We start from the raw sequence: 27287 nt of genomic DNA on the forward strand, positions 1-27287 counted from the left end.
TAACCACAGGGGGCCACAAAGAGACTGAGAAGACTGTTGGAACAGAAAACTGTCATGGCCAGTGTAGCCCTAAGAACCTGGATACAGTGCCACAAGAAGTTCAAAGGCCTCACACAAGCGGTCATGGTCAGTGTGTGCATCTTCAAATGCCGCATCCTTAGAAATGAACCACTAGCTTCACACACTGCTCCATTCATCAACCCCCTATCACTCATCCACCAGCATTCTCTATCAGCCATGACTCATACCTCACATACATAGCTTCAACTGAGCCTCAAACACATACCACTGCTGCAAGCCTCAAACCCCCATGTCACAGCTTGCACAACTGCCAGCCATTCAACTATGACAGGCACATCACTTAAAAACATTGCACAACACTCACTGACACACTTCCCTCCCTCTTGCAGAACGAGGTGGTGCATGACTGCCGGCACCTAACTGACAGGAGCAGGAATGGCTAAATGCCCTAACCACAATGGGGAAATGGTGCTCTTCGTCATTGGAGTGGCAATGACTGAGGTCATGATGGGGCTCAAACCATTGAAGATGGTATGTTCCTACTTAATCCACCTTCTCACATACCACTTCCCTCTCATCCCACAATCTCCTCTGATTTACAAGCTGCAAATGATGTAAGCATGCACCTCTTGCTTTCCCCCCTTCCGTCATCACAACCCTACCCTTCTGCCTGTTTCCTTTCAGATACCCAAGAACTGCTACCTGGCACAGCAGTGGTGCAAGAGTGTGAAGTCCAAGAGGAGCAAGAGACTGATAACGATGAAACACCATCACTCAATCTCACACTCACAGCCAACATCGAGGGTGGCCTACAGAAAAAAGCTGATGGGTATGCACAATGAAATGATTGGTACATTGCAGGCCTGCTAGAAAGCCTGTTGTCACTGTTAAGGAGCATGGACCAGTCCGTCACCAACTTGGTACAGGGCTTTGCGCAGACTTTGGAGACCATCCTTTCCACTGTGGAAGTGGTGGCCAACTCCATGAGAACACTTGTGGACCCAACCATGATGTAGCATCTGATGGCTGATGTCTCAAATTCCATTGCAGAACAAGCAGAAGCAACCCTGCGTCTCAGTGCTGCAGTGAAAGCTCAGAATGAAATCATGCAATCACAGTTTGCTGCCATGCAAGCACAGGATCAGTCTGCTATCATCGTGGTTGTGAATATCAGTGTTCAAAGAGGCTTGCAGTTCAGCAATCCATTCTCCAACAGATTACTGGGATTGCTGAAGTACCCCCTTGGGGGACTGGCAGTGACTCTGTGAAGCATGAACCTGCTGTTCTCTCTCAGCTGCATCCTTGCTGTTGCCGGTCACCCAGCCAGCCCAGACTGTTGCCATGCATGTCAAGGTGGTGCAGCTTGAAGCCGGGCCTTCAAGGGCCAGAGCTGCTTGAGGTCATACTGCAAGGCCATCTGCAGTCTTTTCCACTGAAAGTCAACAGCTTTCCACCAGCCATGTTGTAGCCACTGGGTGAGCACTGCACAGGAGGAATAGGACAGGCAAAGGCACCCACAAGACAGGCACTAAGGGAATGCACAAGTGTGACTGATCAACTTTTGTATGGAATATTGGATGGTTTGTTTAATAAAGTTGGTTTGGAATGGTTGTTTTGTGGTGGCCTTTATTGCAGTATTGTGGCCAAGAGGATGCTCTGATGGTCAGTAACAGAGGGAAGATGAAATTGTAGAATGGGAATAGGGCTCATATTCAGTAGCATCACAGTCGGATGAGCCAATAGTGGACAACCCGGCTGGGAAGGGGATGTGTTCATTGTCTCCTCCCTTCCTCCTCCTGCTACTCAGCTGCTCATCGTATTCCTGGTGGCGAGGGCCGTGCCCTCTTAATGGCGAGGTTGTGAAGAATACAGCAGACCACAATGAATCATGACACACACCCTGGTGAGTACTGCAGGGCTCCTCTAGAGCTGTCCAGGCAGCAGAAGCATTGTTTGAGCACGCCAATGGTCTGTTCAACGATGTTTCATGTGGTAGTGTGGCTCTAATTATATGTATGCTGCCCATGTGTGCTTGCCTTGTGGACTGGAAACATAAGCCAGGCAGTCAGTGCCCAGTGGCCAGCTTCTGGTTTGACATTGTGGCAGTAATACTGATGGAACAATGGACTGGTGCAGAACAAAGGCATCATGACTGCTGCCGGGATACTGGACAGTCACCTGCATAATGTGCTGAGCATGGTCACACACCAACTGCACATTCAGGGAGTGGAGCCCTTTGAGGCTGCAGAACATCTCTGCATTTAGATACAGTTTCCGCAAAGCCACGTGTGTGCAGTTGATGACACCCTGCCATGGAGAAGTCCACTACCCTGACAAAGCAATATACACACTCCACCTGCTGCTCTCTGGTCAAACAGAACACTGTGTACTCCCCTCTTTAAGCTTAAAGAGCATCAATCACTTCCTTATACAGCAGTGGATGGCAAACTGGCAGATGTTGGAGATCAGGCTGATCCAGCCTGGAAGGATACCACTCAAAGAAATTCATTGTCATTGTCACCTTCATAGCTATTGGCAGCAACATTCTTGCCCTGCTCTAAGGCTGGAGATCTGCCTCCAAGAGGTGGCAGATTTCACTAAGCACCACCTGCATAAAAGGGGGATATGGCACATATAGTTCCTGGATTAGGTTGAGGTAAAAGAAATGCTCACTGAAGACCCTGAATCTAAGCCCCTGCTGAGAGCCTTCTCCCCTCCAACTCCTCTCTCTGCAAGCAGCTTGTCCTCCTCTGTTTTGCCTCTGCTCAATCTCCCTGTCATGCTGCAGACCAGGGAGAATGGTAACTACAGCACCCATGACCGGAACCCTTGAAATCAGAAACAAGGCTTTCTCTGCAAGTAGACTTCACCAACTTTAAATAGCACTACAATATTCCTAGCACTTCTACAAACTCAGTGCCAGTAAAAATTAAGCAGCAACTAACGTGAAAGCAGTTGATGATTCCTTTAAATAGCACTGGTGAGGTGTCCTTCCTGCTGCTGAATGCATATTCAGCTGTGCATGTTTAGGAGAGGGCATTAACTGGAGCGATAAGGTTGAAAATTGAATCACTGGCATCAAACCAGCATTACACACTGACTGGTGTCATGATCTGTCTACTCTGCATACTTTCGCCACACAGTCCTAATGGCTGCACAAACGCCTTGACCAAAATGACATCCATCACAGGCTGCACCAGAAGTGTGCGCACACAGTGTTGTAGGACGACTACCCTAAGAAGCTGTAAGTGAATGTCACCAGAGGAAGTGATGTCATGTCACACATGACCAGGGAGTTGTGAGTGTAGCTGACAGTGAGGTGCGTATTGGTGTGGTTCCTGCAGTAGCTGTATGTATATATATGATCTAGTTATTCTTTGGCCTCCTTATCTCAAGAGACAATTGGTAAGCGCCTGGAGGTGGTCAGCGGCGCTTGAGATGGCTTGGCCATGTGAGCCGCATGGAAGATGGCAGGATCCCCAAAGACACATTGTACAGCGAGCTCGCCACTGGTATCAGAGCCACCGGCCGTCCATGTCTCTGCTTTAAAGACGTCTGCAAACGCGACATGAAGTCCTGCGACATTAATCACAAGTCGTGGGAGTCAGTTGCCAGCGTTCGCCAGAGCTGGCGGGCAGCCATAAAGGCAGGGCTAAAGTGTGGCGAGTCGAAGAGACTTAGCAGTTGGCAGGAAAAAAGACAGAGGCGCAAGGGGAGAGCCAACTGTGTAACAGCCCCGACAAACAAATTTTTCTGCAGCACCTGTGGAAGAGCCTGTCACTCTAGAATTGGCCTTTATAGCCACTCCAGGTGCTGCTCCACACACCCCTGATCTAGTTAAGTTATGTTAAAAATAAATGCTTTCTTTGGATAATACTTGTAGTCCTGTGAGTCTTAGAATAGTTGACATACCATAGGAACAAGCAATATTATATAGTGGCAACATTTGAGATTTATTTTTCTAAAGACCACCAAATATTACATCATGGCAACGTTTGATTTTATCTGAAGAACACATTAAGAGAAAACAAGGAACAGCCTATTGCCTACCTTGAGTGGCTGAAGATTCAGCGGAGAGCTGCTGGCAGGAGTCTCCCAACAATTCAGTGAGCCAGGACCACAGACACGACCCTGGGAGGTGTTGAAATTCTGTGAGTCCATCAGGCAATGTACCAGGCGATCGGAGCTTTCAACTTATCTGGCAGTTGGTCAAAAAATTGAAAAGAAGTAGCACAGCCATTACTGCTTTAGTTTTCCCATTTTTTTTGCTTTGTGGGTGGGGTCCAAATCAAAAAAGCAGTAAGTGCTCAACAGTGCCACTAGAGGTCCAGCACAAAGTAAAAGGCTGGCTGTAGCAGCTCCAGGTTCTATAAACTGTAGTCCTCTAAAAAAAAACTGCTCTCAGTTTAAAAAAACACCAAGCTGTGGAAACAAAGCAGCTACAGTCGCTTACTCTTAAAAGGGGCAGGCCTGCAAAAAGCAAACTTGTCTAAAAAAGGAAACAGAAAGAAGTATGCCTGTCATAAAGAAAACTTGTGAAACAGCCTGTACTTGTGAAATAGTACACATCATCCAAAAAATGGCTTTCAGGTATCCAGTTATGGACTGGAAGATGCCAGACCTAGCATCTGAATTTAAATTGTTTTGACAACGGATGGAACTGTGTTTTCTCGATCAAGAAGTGAGCGAACCACAGAAACAAGCATCAAAATCGAAATCACACTGGGCAACGAGGGCCTGCAATGGATCAACACATCAGGATTGTCAGCTGATGATCAGAAGGACTCTAGCAAGCTATGGACATTCCTGGAGGAGCAACTCAAGGTGAAGGTAAATTTCCGAGTACATAGGCTTGAGCTTATACATTGTAGACACAGCTGGACTAGCTGTCACAGGACTTCCAGTATACTGAGACTTACGAATGGTCACCACACATGAATTCATTAATGGACTGAAGATGGTAGGAAACACCCAGGTCAAGCACATTGGGTCAATCCATGTAAAGGATGACACAAAGGCTGGGAGTCTTGACACAAAGAGATGATCTGACTGGGAGTCTCTCCTCAGGCTTCAGCTCATTGCAGCAACTACCCGGAGGCCAGAGGGGTTGCTGGTTATTGGTGATGTTGCCAGTCATCATTTTTCTAAGCTTTCTAAACAAGGAAAGATGAAAGAATTTTATGTCAGGCAAGCAGGACCAGAATTAGCTTGATTGTAAGTAGGATAAAAGGTCAGAGTCCTCAATCATGCATTGGGAACTTGATATCCTGCAGAGGTTGCTAGGATATGTGACCAGCCGAGATCGTACGAGGTCCAGGTGCCCAACGGTGTGATTCTCAGACAGAACTGAAGTCAACTCAGAGAGCTATACAACAACACTCCATATGATAACCCTATGGCATTGTGGACACATTCAAAGACAAAATCTGAAGATGAACGTACAGGGGCTACGAGCACAAAGGAAGAACATGCTAACCAGAGATCCGAGTCACCAGTCTCAGAAGCATCATCAAGATGATGGGAGGAGGTTTATGATAACAAGACTGGGATGAATAAGCAAACCTACTCTGTTTTAGATAGTGTTAAACTTGCTTACTTGTAAATAATGTTTTGTTTTAATCATGTATAGTTAGTCCAGACCACAGTATGCGGGTTATATATCTTTTCATCTTTGGAAAAATGTGGGATGACCTTAAGAGGACCATAAGAAGTCGTAAGGGAAAGTCACCGGAGGAAGTGATGCTGCATCACATATGACCAGGGAGTTGTGGGTGTAGCTTGACAGGGTGAGACGTGTATTGGTCTGGCTCCTGCAGTAGCTGTAGCTGTATGTATAGTTAAGTTATAATAAAAACCCACATTTTCTTTGGCTATTACTTGTAGTCCTGTGAGTCTTACGGTAGTTCACATACCAAAGCAACAAGTAGTATTGCATACAATGTGGATGACATTTTGGTACTGAAAAGGCACCTGTAGCAGAAAAACTAAGGGTGCTACAGAGCCAAATTTTTCGGCACACGTGTCTCAGTGAGACTCTTCAATTTGATTGGTTCAAGAGCCACATTGTTGCTAGTCCTGCTCACACATGCCACAGATACCCTGTAGAGGGGGCCATGCTGGATCAGACACCTGATGACAGTAAATTGCCATGAAAAGTTTTGAACAACTGTCGGCATAATGTAAAGGGGCCGACTTGTGCTCGGCCTGCGCACAGTCTTCCAGGTTGCTGTACAGGCACACAGCTTAGAGGGAACATTGGTCCCAAGATGCTTCAGAATAGGGGAGGGAAGCTGATACTGAGCAGGAGTGAGGAAAAAGATTAGGGGAAGCAACTGAAGACAAGGTCAAAGAGCTAGATTTTGAGGAAGCTTTTGAAGGTGTGGAGAGATAAATCAAGTTAGAGTGGCTTAGGGCGAGCGTTCCAGAGTTCAGGCCATGCTGGCTGAAGGCTAAATTTGCCTAAGACTGTTATAGCCCTACGTGTGCAATACTTTCCCACATCCAACGGCTTGACATAATGATTAGGTACAGTTCTGCTTGTCCTGGAACAGGGCTATGGGACACAGATTTAAGGTTTTAGACAAGATATACAGGGAGGCCATGAGGAAGAAATTGGATAAGCACTTGAAAGAAATAAACCTGCTGGGCTACAGGGATAGAGTGGGGAATGGGACTGACTGGATTGCTGTGCAGAGAGCCAGCATGGACTCAAGGGGCTGAATGGCCTACTTCTGTACTATAACGTAATGACAGTTTTCTTTTTACTAACATACAAATTAGGAGCAGGAGTAGGCGACTTGGCCCCTCGAGCCTGCTCCGCCATTCAAGAAGTTCATGGCTGAACTGATTACTCCACATTTCCACCTACCCCGATAACCTTTCACCCCCTTGCTTATCAAGAATCTTTTCCCAGGATTGTTTGAAATGTTAAATAAGTTCAGTTTAGTTAAATAATTTGTAAACAAATCTCATCCATATTTGATGCCTTTTTAACCAGGACTTAAAGGAAGATGATATGATAAATGGATTAATTTTACTTCAAGCAATAGCCAATTATAACAATCTATAAATAAGATAAAACCACAGAAAATCAATATTAAGACACTGTTTCATTTCTAAGACAAGTGCATGTACTATTAACATAGCCAGAATAAATCTTTTTTGAATGAATAGGGGAGGCCAACATTAAAATATTAAAATGTCACTTCATCTTCTTCATGAGTTTTGCGTTATGTCCAAATCCTGACAGTAGGCTATGCTGAAGGTTCAGCTGTGATAGCATCTGGGTAATAATTCAAACTGTTCCTGAAATGATGCAGATTTACCAGTGCATGGAATGTACATCCAAGGACCGTGAAATTGGCGGAGGATGTTTTTTTGGTCGACCCTCACTGGATTAGCGCAGTGTATGGTGTCTCTTCTTGCCTTCTGGGCCTGTTTAATGTGCCTGCACATAAGATTTTCATTTTAATCTGGTGTTAGATATGAGTGAACCGCAGTTCAATTTCCTGTCCATTTAGGATGAGATTGAACTGTGCACTTCACACCTGCCCATTTAGAGTGGAAAGAAATGAAAGCTTCATGTGAGCGAGAAGCTTTTTTTGTGGCAGAGGCATTTTTATGCGCATATTTAAAGTAATTTTAGTGCTATATTTTTGATTTTTTCGGCATTTGAACTTGCAGGGAATATTTACGCTGAAACAAAATCAGTTGAATGTTGCTTGACTGTAATTGAAATATTTAAAATATTTCAGCAGAACAGGAAGAGCACAAGAGAGGAATTATGAAAAAGGCCTCTCTCCCCATAAAAGTTTTCACTACAGTTCAAAGAGTAATGACATTTTTCTACAAGCTAAATGGTCATTTGTCAGCAGGAAACTCAAATTAAAATTAAATCCAACATTGCTTTTGAAGCACCCAAAGAAGTTAAAATGGCGCAACGTGAAAGATGGCATGCCAAGGAGATGAAATGGCACCAGGGCAGGACTGTTGGTTAATGCCATAATGACACCAACCATCTTTATAGGCAATCGTGTTTACTTGGCAATGACTAAGGATAATTGCCACTTCACCACATTATCAGCTTTGACTCAGTGGCAGCATTATTCCCTCTGTGTTAGAAGCTGGTTTGTTCAAGTCCTACTCCTGAGACTAAGCTGACACTTCAGTACAGTTTGGAGGGAGTGCTGTATTGTTAGAAGTTCCCTTTTGGATGGTTTCTTAAACCAAGGCCCTATCTGCCCTCCCAGGTGGATGCAAAAGGTCCTGTGGCACTATTTTAAAATGAACAAAAGAAGTTCTTCCAGTATCCTTGCCAAACATTTATATCTCAAACAATATTACTAAAACAGTTTAAATGGGACATTTATCGCCTTGCTGTTTGTGGGACCTTGTTGGTCACAAATCAGCTGCCACCTTTCCCTATATTACAACATGGCTGAACCTCAAAAGTACTTAGTTACTGTGAAGTGCTTTGAAAGGTCCTGAGATTAGTGAGGCACTATATAAATGCAAGTTCTTTCTTCTTTTCTCCAGGTGACAATTGCAGAGTTGTATCATCTGGGGCAAAGACATATGCAGCCAAACTATACCATAGTGAGAGTATAACCAATGACTGTCAAGCAGGGATTGGCAACATGTCCATACATGGACACCAGTGTCTGTGGTAAAAAAATTCTCAGGTCTGTGACTGGTAATTTCAGGGATGAGAAATTTCCCATTGGCTTCTTTTTTCCAACCAGAGCAGCTTTTAAAAGAAAATCTCGGCTGTCAGTTTCACAGCTGGCAGGTGCTGAGAGCAGGAACAGCACTTCCGAACTTTAGACAGCTTTGTGGTTTCTCAGCGGGTTTTGATTTTTTTTTAAAAGTCCACCGGAAAACTATGAAGCTGTCCAAATTTGGAAGCCACTGTTCTGCTCTCAGCACCTGTCAGCTGTGAAACTGACAGCTGCGATTTTTTAAAAAGTTGGCCAACCATGAAGCTGCTCTGCTGACAGTTCCAACTCTCAGCAACAGTCAGAGAGAGATAGACATGGAGGGAGAGAAAGGGGGGGGGACAAAGAGAGAAAGAGGGCGGACAGAGCGAAAGAGGACTGAGAAAGAGAGTGCGGGGGCGAGAGAGAGAGGGGGAGAGGGGAACAGAGAGATAGTGGATGACACAGAGAGGGGGGACAACACAGAGAGGGAGTTAGCATAGAGAGGGGGTACAACACAAAGATGGGGGGAGGATAGAGAGGGGGACCACAGAGAGGGAGGGGAGGAGAAAGATTCAGAGAGAGAGAGACAAACAGACAGACAGACAGAGAGAGAGGAGGGAGGGAGAGCGATCAAGATTACTCCTGACAGATGGCCATCTATCCGGAATACTCTGCATCATTACAACAAGTGTGCAAGCAGACATTAACTACCTGTGCAAGCAAAATAAATGACAGGTATCTCACTAACTCAGTGTCCAACATAGTGACGAGAAAGCAAATCAATAAATTAGTCTTCTCATTCAAAGTCTCTTCACATAAATGCACATTTGCTACATACGAACTTAGAGCAGGAGTAGGCTATTCAGCCCCTCGAGCCTCTTCAACCATTCTATAAGATCATGGCTGATCTGTTTGTGGACTCAACTCCACTTTCCCGCCTACCCCAATACCCTTTGACTCCCTTGGTCGTCAAGAATCTGTCTACCTCCGCCTTAAAAACATTCAATAACCCTACCTCCACCGCTGTTTGGGGAAGAGAGTTCCACAGATTCACGACCCTCTGAGGGAAAAAATTTCTCCTCATCTCTGTCTTTAATGGGAGACCCCTTATTTTTAAACTGTGCCCCCTAGTTTTAGTCTCTCCCACAAGGGGAAACATTTTTTCAACATCCGCCCTGTCAAATTCCCTCAGGATCTTATATGTTTCAGTCTAAACTGTGATGTATACAGACCCAACCTCTCTGATCTTTCCTCATAAGATAACCCTCTGATCCCAGGAATCAGCCGAGTGAATCTTCTATGAACTGCTTCCAATACAATTATATCCTTTCTTAAGTAAGGAGACCAAAACAGTACACAACACTCTTGATGTGATCTCACCAATGCCCTGTTCAACCGCAGCAACACATTTCTACTTTTATATTCCATTCCCCTTGCAATAAACAAAATTATTGCATTTGCCGTCTCAATCACTTGCTGTCCCTACATACTAACTTCTTGTGTTTCTTATACTGGGACACTCAGATCCTCTGCATCTCAGAGATCTGCAATATCTCACCATTTAAATAATATGTTGCTTTTCTAATTTTCTGGCCAAGGTGGACAAGTTCAAACTTTCCCACATTTTACCCCATCTGCCAAATCTTTGCCCACTCATTGAACCTATCTATATCCCTTTGCAGACTCCTTATGTCTCTTCACAACTTACTCTCCTACCTATCTTTGTTTCATAAGCAAATTTAGCATCCATACATTCTGTTCTTCATCAAGTCATTGATATAAGTAGTTGAGGCCCAAGCACTGATCCCTGTGACACTCGTTACAGCTTGCCAAACTGAAAATGACCCATATATGCCTACTCTCTGTTTCCTGTTAGTTAACCAATCCTCCATACGTGCTAATATGTTACCCCCTACAGCATGAGTTCTTATTTTGTTTAATAACTGTTGCATGACTGCCTTAAGAGTGATGCCCCTTTAAGATCTCAGTATGCGAATGAGCTAAGTACCAGGATGTAGTCATGTGACTCAAAGCCAGGGTCACTCTGCAATTTTAACACCCAGACAAATGTTCTGTAAATAGTTTACTCTGTACTGTATATAATAGTTCAGTAGTTAATAAACATGTTTGAGATCGTCAGCAAACTGGACTCCCGCATTTCATTTATGTTGCATGTCGTTATCAGACAACATAAAGATCTCATTACAAGTAACCTTTGATGTGGCACCTTATTAAATGCCTTCTGGAAATACAAGTACACCACATCCCCAGGTTCCCCTTTATCCAAGTTGCTTGTTACTCCCTCAAAGAACTCCAATAAATTAGTCAAACACAATTTCTCTTTCACAAAATCATGTTGAATAGTGTAGTTACATTCATTATTTTCCAATCTGATGGGACCTTTCCAGAATTTAGGCAATTTTGGACAATTACAACCAATGCATCCACTATCTCAGCAGCCACTTTACTTAAGACCCTAGGGTGAAGTCCATCAGGACCTGGGAACTTGTCAGTTTTAGTTCTAATAAGTTTCTCAGTATCCTTTCCCTGGTGATGGTAATTGTGTCAAGTTCCTCACTCCCTTTCAGCTCTTGTTTCACAATTATTTCTGGGATGTTATTTGTATACTCTACAGAGAAGACAGTTGTTTTGAATAATAGCAAGATAAATTTTTAATACCTTTATCTTTCCAAAATCGTCTCACCAGCTGCCTATGTAAGACAAAATTGTAATTTACCCATCCCCATACACAAAGGTAAGAGACCCCTTCTCCAAGCTGAGTTATTTTAAAACATACGTTTAAAGGCTTGTGTTATGTAAACTCATTTTAAAATGGCAAAAGTCACAAAGGAAGTGTCTTGATTTCTATGCTCTGGTACACATTACTTTCACTTGGGACACAAGCTCAGTGACATTTTGAAGATGCTGGACTTTTACTTTCATATAAATGTCGCAATTCCACTTCTATCCATTTGGAATCACATTGTTCCAGAACTTCTATTGAGGGGAAAACAGGCAAGAAAATCCAAGGAATCTCAAGAAGTTAGCAATGTAAGTTCCTCGTGAATACAAGAGGACGGTGAAATGGGGCTGAGTGATATTGTCAAAAACAGGATGTTGCTGGCCCATACACAATAGTTAGTAAATACAATGTAATGGATAGCTTTAATAAACTTAATCTATGATAAATTGTCTATGATTCCTTAACAAAATTTAATGCTGCATTTGCAGTTTTAAAATCTGTCAGGAAAAACATAGTAAAAAGTTATTATGTTTTAATGGCCATGTTAGAAACAGTCATTAACTGATTTTTGTTTCTGCGAGTTGGATTAAAGGACAAGCTTTAAAAGTATGTCAAAGATCAGTAAATGCAATTTGCATCATTTATTATCTGATCTGAGGGCAGATAACTAAGTGGCCAATGTCAATTGAACGTTGTCTGTATCATATAATTACATTACATGAAAAGTGCACATTTGCTAATGGGTAACAGCTTGGACATAAATTGGTTAGTCTGGAGTACAATCTTTCAGATAGTGACTAAACAGTTTGTAACTGAATAAAACATGCAGGAACAACTGCTCAACTTTTTGTAGAAAAGCTTTTAGTTAATAATTATCTTGTTAGAGCTGAAGCAGAATCAACAGTGATGGACTGAGATATTGACATAAGTGAATTTAAGAGAATCGCCTTATTGGAGGAACTGAAGGGCGTTCGTTATTTCTAATTGTGTTTATCTAATTTTGTCACTAGCTTTGGTGAGCAAATGACATTTTGTCCATGAGAGATTTTGTTGTTTCTGTATTTTAGAATCCAGGACCTAGTTTAACAGCCTGTCAAGATAAATAAACTAGTCTTGGCTACATACAGTTAATCTCTCTCCCCTTTCCTGTCCCACTCTGCTTTTCTGTTTTACATGTCACTTCTGAAGTACTATCTGCTCCATCCTATCAAATTCTCCTGATTTGGATATCACTGCTCTTTTGTTGACTGACCTTCCTTCAGAACATATTACAAGCAGGGGGAGAAGTTGCACAAACCATCATGGGTTAAATTAACATATGAGAAATGGTCCATCTTCCTATGCTGATTTTTCTACTGCCTCACCTCAATAACCACGATATCAATCCTCTCCTTGAGTTTCATGTTTTATTGGATGAATTTACACTCCAGATACAGTGGGTGGAATTTTATAAGCACGCTACTGAAATTAGCAACGGGCAAAAAAATGGCAGCCTGCCCATGCGGGCATGCTTGGAATCATGGCGGCTCATTTAAATAGCTGGGATGGGCCACCCCCCCATCAATCACATGGAGGGGGCAGACTGTCCGTCCCCAGTAATGTCGTTAGCTGCCTGTGCGTAGGTGCTAATGCCATTTTTCAAGGGCTGTTAGCTCCACTGGCATATTTAAATATTTAAACTTTAAACTTCAACCCTTCCCATCATCCCCTACACCCATGACATTAATTTGACCCCATTTCCGCCTACCTCCCACACTGAGAAACTTAACTCCTCTCTTCCCCACGAGTGTTGTGCCCCGTTTCCCCGGACGGGGATCCGAAGGCGCGGGAGTGCCTATAGCCAAGCCGAAGGACACAGCAGGACATTGAGAGGTGATGTAGGTTTATTTAAATTCATTCTTTTAATTGATTTGAATATTCAACTTATGGTCTAGTCACTCAGTGGTGAGGGGCGGTGGGAGGGGGGCTGCCATGAGGCCTTGCCACTGCTTGCAATATCGGTCCGTGCCCTGCCGGCATCAAGATCCATGGTGGGCCTCATCCGGGGCCATCTTCAGGCCCCCATGCCATGGATCCTGATGTCGAGGGCTCCTTAAAATCTAGCCCAGTGTGAATCCACAGAGATCATCTGGAAAAGTCCATCTACCATTCTGTGACATGTTGCAGCTAGCTCTATTCTGTCAATAACAGTAATTTGCATTGGCATTGCATACTATTTTGCTTGCTAGTTATCTAATACATTTGTGCTGCTCTCCATTAATATCTGTATGCTTAGCTACTTTATTTATAGGGAGAGATGTGTTTTAATTTGGACTGTATTTTGATGGCATTAGATTGGCTATACACTTTATATACAGATTAATTGCCCGCATATCCGTGACTGAGTCAATAATTTTGTCAAATGTCTGTGGTGCAACATGTCGGTGCCTATCCCTGCAGTCAAAGTAACCAGTACCCTCAGCTGATTAGCCTCTACCTCCTTCCAGATTAGCAAAGGCATCATCTGTTATATCAGCTAAAATTATCGAGAATAAGTTGTATTTCTGTGGTGCTCCCTTATTCTGTGGCATTGGAGATGCTGACAAGTTGTTCTGCGATGACAGAATGAACAAATATTAGAATGCTACCTGCAAAATAGAATATGGTCGCTTAGTGGTTAAGGTATTGGACAATCATGGTTGAGCCATGGCAACATGTAATAAGCAATTCAATAAACCAACTAATATGGAGGCTAGCACCAGAAAAATAATGATAAGATCTTCTGGATTTTAGTAAAACCCAATTGCTTCCCTTATGTCCTTCTTGGAAGGGAGCCTTCCACACTTATGCAATCTGCCCCGTAACATCATTCCTACAATACGTGGTTGAATCTTAATGCCCTCTGAAGTTGTCTCGCAAGCTACTGGGTAGGTCGAGTCCCATTGGTAAGATATACCTATCAGCGGCAGGAGCAGAGTAATATATGGTCAGGTAGGAGTGGCCATGGGAGTCCTCAACATTGACTTTGGACCCTACAAACTCTAATAGCTTTAACTCAAATAAAGTGAAGGAAAGCTCCAACCCACCACTCCTCCGTGTTGAACATCACTTCAAGGAAGCTGAGGGAAGTAAGGACACAATGTACACTAGTTGGGGTACTTCAATGTCCATCACCAAGAGTAGTTTGGCAGTACTGAATGAGCTGGACTGGTCCTGCCTCAAGTGGTGAAGGGACCCACATAAATAAGTAACTAGCTTGTACTCATCCTCACCAACCTACCTTTTGCAGGCACGTCTGTTCAAAGTAGCAGTGGTAGAAGTGACGACTGCACAAACCATGTGGAGATACAGTCTTGTCTCCACAATCAGAACTTTCTTGTGTAGTTTTGCACTACTGCTGTGCTAAAGGGGAAAGAATAGAACAGACTTAGTCATTCCCCATGGGCAGGTTATTCCAACACAGCTACAACACTGGCATCTATCCTACAATACTCCAGGTATGTCCAACAGATTAAGTATAACCCAAGCAGTTACTGTCCATCAGCCTCCTCCATATCATCAGTAAAGTGGTGGAAGGCGTCATCAATATTGTCAGCAAATGACACCTACTCAATAAGCTGCTCACTGACACTGAGTTTGGATCACTTACTCCAGATCGCATCACAGCCTTGATTCAGATATGAACACAAGAGCTAAATGCCAGAGAGAGGTGAGAATAGCTGGCCTCAAGATCAAGGCAGCAATCAACCAAAGATGGAACCACAGAGCTCTAACAAAGCCGAGGTCAATGGTCAGGGGAATCTTCCAATGGCTAGAGTCATACTTGACACAAAGAAAGATTGTTGTGTTTGTTGGATGTCAATCATTGCAACTCCAATGCATTACTTCATGGGTTCCTCAGAGAAACATCCTAAGTCCAACCATCTTCAGCCGCTTCATTAATGACCTCCCTCTTTCATAATAAAAACAGGAAATGCTGGAACCACTCAGCAGGTCTGGCAGCATCTGTGAAAAGAGAAGCAGAGTTAACGTTTCGGGTCAGTGACCCTTCTTCGGAACTGACAAATATTCGAAATGTCACAGGTTATAAGCAAGTGAGGTGGGGGTGGGGCAAGAGGTAACAAAGGAGAAGGTGTAGATTGGACAAGGCCACATCGCTGACCAAAAGGTCATGGAGCAAAGGTAAACAATATGTTAATAGTGTGTTGAAAGACAAAGCATTAGTACAGATAAGGTGTTAACGGACTGAATATTGAACAGCAGCAAGAGCAAACCTGAAAAAAAACAGTGGATAAGCAAACTGAACAAACTAAGATGAAATGAAATAAATGCAAAAAAAAATTGTAAAAAATGTAAAAAAGCAAAAAAGAAAAAATAACTAAAAATGAAAGTAAAATGGGGGGCTGTCATGCTCTGAAATTATTGAACTCAATGTTCAGTCCGGCAGGCTGTAGTGTACCTAATCGGTAGATGAGATGCTGTTCCTCGAGCTTGCGTTGATGTTCACTGGAACACTGCAGCAATCCCAGGACAGAGATGTGAGCATGAGAGCAGGGGGGGGGGCGCTGAAATGGCAAGCAACCGGAAGCTCAGGGACCTGCTTGCGGACTGAGCGGAGGTGTTCCGCAAAGCGGTCACCCAGTCTGCGCTTGGTCTCCCCAATGTAGAGGAGACCACATTGTGAGCAGCAAATACAGTATACTACATTGAAAGAAGTACAAGTAAATCACTGCTTCACCTGAAAGGAGTGATTGGGGCCTGGGATAGTTTCATAAGGCCTGTTTGCTGATAATTCCACAGACTTCAGCTCCATTTGCAATTCCTCTAATAATTTAGCAGTGCAAATGAGCTTACAACAGGACTCGAAGAACATATATGTTCGGAGGTAAAATTCACACCACATAAGTGCCGGTTAATAACCATCTGCAACAAAAATAAGGCCAATCATCTCCCGCTGACCTTCAACAATACAATTATTGCTGTGCCTCAATAACAACACCTTGAAGGTCACCACCGAGCATAAGCTGAAGCTGATATTAAAATCCTGGCTATGAGAGTATGGCAGAGGCTGAGTGCTCTGTGACAAGTGATTAACATCATGGCCTCTCAAAGCATCTGCTCTACAAGACTAAAGTTAGGCATATGATGGAAAGCACCTTCCAACATAACTAAAATTGCAAAATTATTGTTGCTGTGTGTTTGCTTGTGAGTGACTGAGTAGGAAAGGAGTCAAGTCATAATTAGATCAGGATAGTATTAGCACTTAACTTGGAGGATGTCTCTGGCAATGACTTTCCCTATTCTGCAATGTTTTATTGGTGAAGATGTCCACAGAGGGAGTTTGGACACTCTTCCTCTTCAAAGGTGTTCCCTTGCTTTAGTAGCATTTTGTCCTGCAAGCAGAGAAGTAGTCTAGATTTGTTGTGAGTTGAATGAGGACGTACAGGGACAGACATGCCCAAGTTGCAGCCCATCCAATATGTGGGAGAGTGGCCATATTTGATGCAACTAGGTTGTGTTACAATGATTTGCTCTGTCAAACCCTTTTAAGGTGTCAGTTTGTCAAGGCTTACATCTGGAATTGCATTCAATTGCAACCCGAAATGTGTGCCCTGTTGGAATTTGTGTGTGTAGAGTAAAAGATCCTCTGGGAAAAAGTGATTATAATACAACTGAATTCCATATTAAGTTTGTAAGCGACATACTCCAGTCCCAAACAAAATCTTGAACTTAAACAATGCCAATTACATAGGTATGAGGGGAGAGCTGGCTAATGTTGATTGGGTAAATAGACTAAAAGGTATGGCGGTAAGTAAACAGTGGGAAACATTTAAAGAAACAATTCAACATGTTCAACAAAAATATATTCCATTAAAAAACAAAAACTCAGCAAAAAAGATCCATCTGTGGCTTACGTAGGAAGTTAAGGATAGTATTAGATTAAAAGAAGAGGCTTATAATGTTGCAAAGGATAGTAGTAAGCTCGAGGATTGGGAGTGTTTTAGAAACCAGCAAAGGGCAACCAAAAGGTTGATAAAAAGGGAACAAAATAGAATGTCAGAGCAATCTACCCAGGAATATAAAAAGATTGTAAGAGTATGTAAGTATACAAGTATATCAAAAGGAGAATGGCAAAAGTAAATGTTGGTTCCTTCGAGGCAGAGCCAGGAGAAATTATCATGGAAATGAAAAAATGGCAGAGATGTAGAACAAATATTTTGTGTCAGTTTCACTGTAGAAGACACAAATTACATACCAGAAATAGAGGGTAACCAACGGGATAACAAGAGTGAGGAATTTAAGGTAATTAATATCAGCAGGGAAAAAGTATTGGAGGAACTTAAGGGATTAAAAACTGACAAATCCCCAGGACCTGATGGCCTACATCCTAGATATAATAGAAGTGTACAGGATTATGACAGGCTTAGATAAGTTAGACAAGGATAAACTGTTGCCATTAACAATTGGTAAAAGGACTAGGGGACACAGATTGAAGGTTTTGGGCAAAAGATGCAAGGAGAATATGAGGAAGCACTTTTTTTATGCAGCAGGTGGTAATGACCTGGAACTCACTGCCCACAAGGGTGGTGGAAGCAGACATGATTAATGACTTCAAGAGGAAGTTGGATGGCCACCTGAGAGAAATGGACTTGAAGGGCTACGGGGTTCGAGCCGGGGAGTGGGACTGACTGCATGGCTCTGTGGAGAGCTGGCATGGACATGATGGGCCGAAAGGCCTCCTTCTGTGCCGTAAATGACTCTATGCCAAGCTGGGTGGGAATGTAAACTGTGAGGAGGACACAAAGTGACTGCAAAGAGATATAAATAAGTTAAGTGAATGGGCAACAAAGTGATAGTTGGAGTAAAATTCAGCGATGTATGAGGTTATTTACTTTGGTAATAAGAACAGAGAGGCAGAATATTTTTTAAAAGGCACGAAACTTCTAAATGTTGCTGTTCAGAGAGAATTGGTTGTACTCGTACAAGAAACACAGAAAGTCAGCATGCAGGTACAAGAAGAAATTAGGAAGGCAAATGGCATGTTGGCCTTTATTGCAAAGGGATTGGAGTACAGGAATAAAGAAGTCTTGCTACAATTGTACAGAGCTTTGCTAAGACCACACCAGTAGTACTGTGTGCAATTTTGGCCTCCATATTTAAGGAAGGGTGCACTTGCATTGGAGTCGGTACAGCGAAGGTTCTCTAGATTGGTTCCTGGGACGAGAGGGTTATCCTATAATGGAAGCTGAGTAAATTGGGACAATACTCTCTGAAGTTTAGAAGAATGAGAGGTGATCTCATTGAAACATACAAGATTCTGAGAGGGCTTGACAGAGTAAACACTGAGAGGCTGTTTCCTCTGGCTGGGGAATCTAGAACACAGGGGCACAGCCTCATGATAAGGGGTCAATCATTTAGGACTGAGATTAGGAGAAACTTCTTCATTCAAAGGATTGTGAACCTTTGGAATTGTCTACCCCAGAGGGTTGTGGCTGCTTCCTAGTTGAGTATGTTTAAGGCTGGGATGGACAGATATTTGGTCCACTCGGGAATCAAGGAATATGGGGAGCGGGCGGGAAATGGAGTTCAGGCAGTAGATCAGCCATGATCATGTTGAATGGTGGAGCAGACTTAAGGGGCCATATGCTCCTATTTATGTCCTTATGTTTTTATGTGTATGAAAAGCAGCAAAAGAGCTATAAAATTCACTGGGGGCTTGGTATGGATCAGCAATAAAGGTGATGCAGATTGGCAGGCAACTTTTTGTAGCATGCAAACTCTTGGCTATCTGCATGATATATGGTACTGTGTTATCTTCTTCTGCATCAGATGCTAGGTCCTGCAGGTACTATGGGCTGGATTTTCAGGTCATGCCAGCAGTGGGAATGGAGGCAGGTGGGGGACCAAAATACTGTGCCGACGGCATGCCGGCTTCCCAACGCCAATCTCAGCGCTGGGCACGTTCACCGGGACAGGAGGAGGGCAGCCCTGCGATCCCGCCCGATCTCCGATGAAGGTCAATTAAACTGGTTAAGGAGCTCATTAAGAGCTTGTCAGTGGGAGTTGGTGTGAATTTTGCAGGTGCGAATGGCCTGCACATACTGTTTGGAGCAGACCAGTTGAAGGGAGGTGGGTACATAGTGTGGAGCCAGTCATGGCCTTCCCGGGGAATTAGCTCTGGCCCAGAAAAGGTGAATGGCACAAAGGGGGGACTTGACCATTGGGAAACAGGTTCCATCACCACAGTGCAGGTGGCGAGGATAGTGGGCAGTAATCGCTCATACATCACTCTCCTGGCATCATGAGGGCATAAGAGCAGAGACAAGGCTGCCAGGGACAATTGGGAGCTACCTGTGCAAAAAAAGGGCAGCAGCTAACAATGGGTGCTTGGCTGTCAGATTTTGGGCATGGCGATGAGGAGCAACATCCTTGGTAGGAAAAGCGGAGCCCAGGCATCAGGAGGTCAGAGGAGAGGAACAAGGGGCAGGAAGGGCATGGAGGCCATACCCTCTGTATAGGATCTGTTGCTGAAGATGGAGTTACCCGGAGATGACTGAGAACAGTAACACAGGAGACTGCGACTCTCCAAGCAGATAGTCACAGACATCTGTGCCCTAGTTGCTGAAGCCCTTACACCTTGCAGCACTGGTCACCATGCCCTGCCAATAGCCATCAAAGTCACTGTGGCCTTGAACTTCTTTGTTTCTACCTCTTTCCAAAGATTAGCTGAGGACCTTGGTGGCATCTCGCAACCAGCCACACATCACAGCATCTTGCAGGTTACTATTGTCCTCTTTGCCAGAGCTGGACAGTACATTCAGTTCAAGCCAAATGGGGCCTCGCAGGCACAGACAGCAGTGTGTTTCACGGAGATCACTGGATTACCAAAGTGGAGGGCATCATCGATTGCACCCACGTGGCCATCAAAGCACCCAGTGAACGGCCAGTAAGATTCATCAACAGGAAGGGCTTCCACTCCCTCATCATTAACTGGTCTGCTGAATATGGCTCCCCATGAGCTCCTCCATGAGGAGGAGATGCCAGAGGCTGAGGCAGCTGAGGGCAGTTACCCTCTGAGGAGGGAGGACAGACACAGTCCTGCTCAGCTGGGCACAGCTGCAGAGCCTCAGGAGTCATTGGAAAGGAGACTCAACTTAGACCAGCAGCAGCAGATGTGCTCCCACATGTCGAAGTTCCCTGAGGCAATGCTGCTCTCAGTGAAGGAGCTCATGCCCGTAAAGCCCTTAGTCATAGTGGAACACATGAATGAGATGGACTCCTCCATTTCCTGCCCATAACCTCGCACTAACTCAAGGAGCTTCGGCATGTGGAAGCACACCTGCTGCTGCTGGTCTAGGTTGAGCCTCCTTTCCAATGACCCCTGAGGCTTTGCATCTGTGCCCAGCTGAGCAAGACTGTGTCTGTCCTTCCTCCTCAGAGGGTAACTGCCCCCAGCTGCCTCAGCCTCTGCCAGCTCCTCCAGCACACTAGTGCCATGCTCCTCACCCAGTGCCTTCCCATCTAAACATGCGTGAGCAACCACCGAAGTGATTGTATCTGCGCTGGTGAACAGTATGCTTGAAAGATGTGTCAGTTCTTCTTTGTATCTTTGCTGGTCATCTTGACCCAGTGGTGGAGAGGGAGAAGGGTTGACATCTGCACCTTTGGGAGACACAAGAATCGATCATGAGAGCTAGCCTTGGAGAGCAGAAGCTTTTGCAGCACTGAGGCTCTGCAATGCAAGTCAGTGTTCGGCCTGCTGTTGGACTGCATAGAGTGCAAAGCTACCCCTTAATGAATAATCAGCATCGCCACCATGAGTGCTCATCTCGCCCTGGCCGACCTCCTTGTTGTCTCTGCTCCTAGTTATCTCCATTGCTCCGTCCTCCATCAGCGTGATGATGTGAAGATAAAGTACCCCTCCACCCATTTGGGCCCTTTCTTAGGCACTATGTGTCTATTTCTCCTGCAAGGGCAAAAGGCACTGCTGTCCTCTATGGTCAATGGCAGCTGCTCCAATTCTTTGAAGGGGGTGTGTATCGGTGGTGACAGGTCCACAGCAGCACTACGACTCTGAGCCATTCTTAGGGGTCAGTAGTGGCCTGTGCATACACTCCTCCCTTGTTCAGGAACAGCATGACGTCCCTCAGCTGGTGTGTCTGCTGGAGGGTGAATATCCAGAGGCCTGTCCTGAGGGTTGGAGGTAGCAACTACCTTGGGTATCGGGTCATTGAACCTTTTCCTGCACTGGATCCAAGTTCTTCTGGCCATACTTCTGCTGCCGACAGTGGCAGCGATGTCTATACACTCCTGGTCTATGTGGGTAGCCTCTTCCTACCACCCTCCTCTCCCTCACGGCTGCCAGCATCACCTCCAGGTCCACGTCTGAAAATCAAGGGGCTGCTCTGTCCCGGGTCCCAGGCTTGTTGCTCTCCTGAGACTTTGTGGAAATGAACTTTTCTGTGAGTCTTCACTGTCACAGCAGTGGAATGGCAGCCACAGTTATGGCTGCCATGCTGAGTTTAAATCAGGCCCACTCTTGAATTGGCCAGCCTCTGTTTCCACCCCTGCGGACGCTAATTGGCTGCCAAATCCATCTCCTTTGAAATTCGGGGCCTATTTCTGTTTCCCCGCTGCGGGCTGATTCGGGACCCAGGAATGGTCCTGACTTCTGCTTCCCAGACCCGCAGCGAAAATCCAGCCCTATATTTCAATATTTACTCTGGTTTTCACTTCCTTCGAAGTATACTACATGGATGTCCTCAGGGGAGAGGTCCCTGCAGGACAGCTCTCCTCATACCCATCATATCCAGCATCGCCTCCACTATCTTAACATTCCTGTTGTCATTTGAACTGCGGTGAAATATTACGAGTTTCTTCAGCCTTATTTATTTTGGTGAAAAATGTAGATATTTTATGGAACACAATAAGCATTTCTAAGATGTTATTGCACTCTTAGCAGAAAAAACTGTCAATTGTATTCAAGACATATGAGTTTAGGTTTTCCAATCACAAAGCTGATGACACTCTATTTAAAAGGACTGAAGTACTGTGGTTGTTATGATTAGAAAACCTAGGCCTTTAGGTGTCCTTTAAATGAGAGCTGAATAGAATTTACCAAAAACACTGAGCATAAAGCTGTTGATTATTCAGGGTATAAGTGAGCCATGAATGTTTCAACATCAGGAACAATGAAGACATAGTCAAAAATTATGTATTAGTAAATATGCAAGATGCCTCTGGAATGGTTCTCTCCCTTGGTAATGATTGCTACATATAGTTCTGGAAATGAAATAATTTTTATAATTCCTTGAAAAAGTGTGTCCTTTTACTTCCCTTTATATTTTTTCTCAAAATTGAAAAAAAATAATTGTCACGGTGTTGCTATATGTTGCCATTCAGTTGTTCCAACATCAGGCACATGGTATTGCTGTTTCAGAGTACCTGGATATGCTGAGCCCCAATCTCACTCTGGAGTTTCGGATTGGCCTGTTGGGGTAGAGCCTCTGTCCTCCTCGAGCAATATAATTGATGCAAGAGGGGACGGAGATTGCCAATGCTGGAAGTTTCCGGGGCTTGAGAGGGCTCTTTTAATTTCTTTCCAGGGAGGTGGGTGAAGCTACCACCAGCAAATTTCTCTGAACTGCTGTCTAGCGGTGCAGATACCTGCCAGCTATATTAAATGTACAGAAGGCAGAAGAGAGATTCATGAGTGAATACTGCCTGAGGGAAGTTACTTAAGCAGTGTTATTCAGTACATCATGCATTATTGCTAATGTATCCTGGGATCTTTCAGGCTTTAAGTGGGGTCATTTTTATAAGACAGTTTAAAGCTTATACCGCATGACACCGAATCAGCAATAAACCTACTCAAATGTTAGTCTTTGACAGACCTGATGCATTATTTCCCATTGCAGTTCGATCTATACTTTAGCAAGATAAGAGTATCACGATAACATTAATTAATGTCCATTTACAAATTACTGTACCAGGTCTATGCTTGGTGCAGCATTTCCTGATGGTTTGCTACGCCTGTGGGATTAAAGCATGAAATGGGCAAAGGCACAATCTGCCCTATCATGGATACTACTACAGTTTTAAGCTGCTGAGAGAAAGGTCTGCATTAGTAATCATTGATTTTCAAAAGTAACAAAGCAAGACTGCAGAATATTTATCCATCCTGACCTCTCCATTATTCTGTGGCCTACTGCACTCTAGACCACAATTCCCTTTCTACTTCAGCAAGACAGGATGCATATGTTTGCTACAGTGTGGAGGGTGACTCTTACAGAAAGGAGCAAGGGAAAATGAGGAAGAAAATTAGAGATAGAATGATGACAATAAAAGAAAGTGTCTCCAATCTTCATAATGGGGCCATAGTTGTTGCCCTGCTCCTACTTCCAATATAGTTGCCACCATTTCCTATCCATCATGGAAATGGGCAGCCAGAGTGCCTACCTGTTTCAGATGAGAGGCCTTATTTCATATCCCAATTGAGCTAGTTGTGGGCACAATCTGCCTTTTAATACCAGGCGCTGGCCAGTCTAAAGGGTCCTTAAATCCATTGCGTTAAAATTCATTACATGGCAGGACAAATTTGCATATTTTCAAAGATAATTAATTGAAGGGAATAAATTGTAGGGCTATTGGGAAAGAGCAGGGGAGTGAAACTAATTGGATAAGAGCAGGCACAGGCATGATGGGCTGAATGGCCTCTTTCTGTGCTGTATCATTCTAACTGATGTAGGCCACTGACAAAACAGTCATTGTTTTTAAGAGTCTGTCAGGCCAGGAACAAGATGCATGCTAATTTTCAACATTGGCTGCTGGGCGGTAGCTTGGTGGAGCAGATTGCCTGTCCATTGTAGAACTAGGCTGATTTTCATCTCATTGATATCTGGTGAATCTGAGCTGCACTCCTCTTGAGGCCAATAGATCCTTCTTGTAGTGTGGTGCCCAGAACTGTACGCAGTACTCCAGATGCGGTCTAATCAGGGCTTTGTGTAGCTGTAGCAAAACCTCCTCGCCTTTAATGCTAGCCTATCAGTTATAAAGGCTAACATTTCACTAGATGTTTTGATTTTTTCTTTATTCGGTCGTGGGATGTGAGCATTCATGGCAAGGCAAGCCTTTATTGCCCACTAGACTTTCTGATTTTTTTATTTGTTTGTGAGATGTGAGCATCTCTGGCAAGGCCAGCATTTATTGTCCATCCCTAATTGCCCTTGAGAAAGTGGTGGTGAGCTGCCTTCTTGAACCGCTGCAGTCCATGGAGTTGAGGTCACAATCAGAACAGCCATGATCTTATTGAATGGCGGAACAGGCTCAAGGGGCCAAATGGCCTACTCCTGCTCCTATTTCTTATGTTCTTAGATACACCCACAGTGCTGTTAGGGAGAAAGTTCCACGATTTTAACCAAGTGACAGTAAAGGAACAGCAATATAGTCCCAAGTCAGGATGTTGTATGATTTTGAAGGAGAATTTGCAGGAGTTGGTGTTCCCATGGGTCTGCTGCCCTTGTTCTTATATGTGGTAGTGGTCGCGGGTTTGGAAGGTGCTGTCGAAGGAGCCTTGGTGAGTTGCTACAGTGCATCTTGTAGATGGTACACACTGGTGCCACTGTGTGTCAGTGGTGGAAAAAGTGAATATTTAAGATTGTGGAAGGGGTGATAATCAAGCGGGCTGCTTTGTCCTGGATGGCGTTGAGCTTCTTGCGTGTTGTTGGAGCTGCATTCATCCAGGCAAGTGGAGAGTATGCCAACACAATCCTCAATTGTGAGTTGTAGATGATAAAGCCTGACATCGGTAGTGGGGAAAATTCTAGAGTCCATTATCAAAGATTTTATAGCAGAGCACTTAGAAAACAGTGGTAGAATCAGGCAGAGTCAGCATGGATTTACGAAAGGGAAATCATGCTTGACAAATCTACTAGAATTCTTCGAGGATGTAACTAGTAGAGTTGATGAGGGGGATCCAGTGGATGTGGTTTATTTGGACTTTCAGAAGGCTTTCGACAAAGTCCCACATAAGCGATTAGCGTGTAAAATTAAAGCACATGGGATTGGGGGTAGTGTATTGTGACGGATAGAAAATTAGTTGGCAGACAGGAAACAAAGAGTGGGGATAAATCGGTCTTTTTCCGAATGGCAGGCAGTGACTAGTGAGGTACCGCAGGGATCGGTGCTAGGACCCCAGCTATTCACAATATATATTAATGATTTAGATGAGGGAACTAAATGTAATATCTCCAAATTTGGAGATGACACAAAACTGGGTGGGACGGTATGTTGTGAGGAGGATGCAGAGAGGTTTCAGGGTGATTTGAACAAGTTGAGTGAGTGGGCTAATGCATGACAGATGCAGTATAATGTGGATAAATGTGAGGTTATCCACTTTGGTAGCAAAAACAGGAAGGCAGATTATTATCTGAATGGCTACAAACTGAAAGAGGGGAATATGCAGCGAGACCTGGGTGTTCTCGTACATCAGTCGCTGAAGGTAAGCATGCAGGTGCAACAGGCGGTAGAAAAGGCAACTGGTATGCTGGCCTTCATAGTGAGAGGATTCGAGTACAGGAGCATGGATGTCTTGCTGCAATTATACAGGGCCTTGGTGAGGCCAGACCTGGAATATTGTGTGCAGATTTGATCTCCTTATCTGAGGAAGGATGTTCTTGCTATAGAGGGAGTGCAGCGAAGGTTTACCAGACTGATTCCTGGGATGGTGGGACTGACGTATGAGGAGAGATTGAGTTGGTTAGGATTATATTCGCTGGAGTTCAGAAGAGTGAGGGGGGATCTCATAGAAACCTATAAAATTCTAACAGGACTTGACAGGGTAGATGCAGGAAGGATGTTTCCGATGGTGGGGGAGTCCAGAACCAGGGGTCATAGTCGAAGGATACAGGGTAAAACTTTCAGGACTGAGATGAGGAGAAATTTCTTCACCCAGAGAGTGGTGAGCTGGTGGATTTCGCTACCACAGAAAGCAGTTGAGGCCAAAACATTGTATGTTTTCACGAAGGAGTTAGATATAGCTCTTGGGTCTAAAGGGATCAAAGGGTATGGGGCGAAGCGGGAACAGGCTACTGAGTTGGATGATCAGCCATGATCATAATGAATGGCGGAGCAGGCTCGAAGGGCCTAATGGCCTACTCCTGCTCCTATTTTCTATGTTTCTATGTATGTTTCTATTAAACAGACTTTGGGGAGACAGGAGGTGAGTTATTCACTGCAGAATTCCCAGCCTCTGGCCTGCTTTCATAGCCACAGTATTTATTTGGCTGGTCCAGTTAAGTTTCTAGTGAATGATAACCCCCCAAGATGTTGCTAGTGGGGGATTCAGCAATGGTATTGCAATTGAATGTCAAGGGGAGCTAGTTAGATACTCTCTTGTTGGAGATGGTCATTGCCTGGCACTTGTGTGGCACGAATGTTACTTGCCACTTATCAGCTCAAGCCTGAATGCTGTCCAGGTCTTGCTGCATGCAGACACAGACTGCCTCAGTACCTGCAGAGTTGTGAACGGTGCTGAGCACTGTGTAATCATCAGTGAACATTCTCACTTTTGACCTTATGATGGAGGGGAGGTTATTGATGAGACAGCTGAAGATGGTTGGGTCTAGGACTCTATTCTGAGGAACCCCTGCAGCGATGTCCTGGGGCTGAGATGATTGGCCTTCAACAACCACAACCATCCTTCTTTGTGCTAGGTATGACCAGTTGAGTGTTTTCCCCATTGATTCCCATTGACTTCAATTTTGCGAGGGGTCCTTGATGCCGCACTTGGTCAAATGCTGCCTTGATGTCAAGAGCGGTCACTCTCCCCTCCCCTCTAGAAGTCAGCT

Source organism: Heterodontus francisci, chromosome 1, assembly GCF_036365525.1.
Source record: "Heterodontus francisci isolate sHetFra1 chromosome 1, sHetFra1.hap1, whole genome shotgun sequence".
In the NCBI taxonomy this organism is placed as follows: domain Eukaryota; kingdom Metazoa; phylum Chordata; class Chondrichthyes; order Heterodontiformes; family Heterodontidae; genus Heterodontus; species Heterodontus francisci.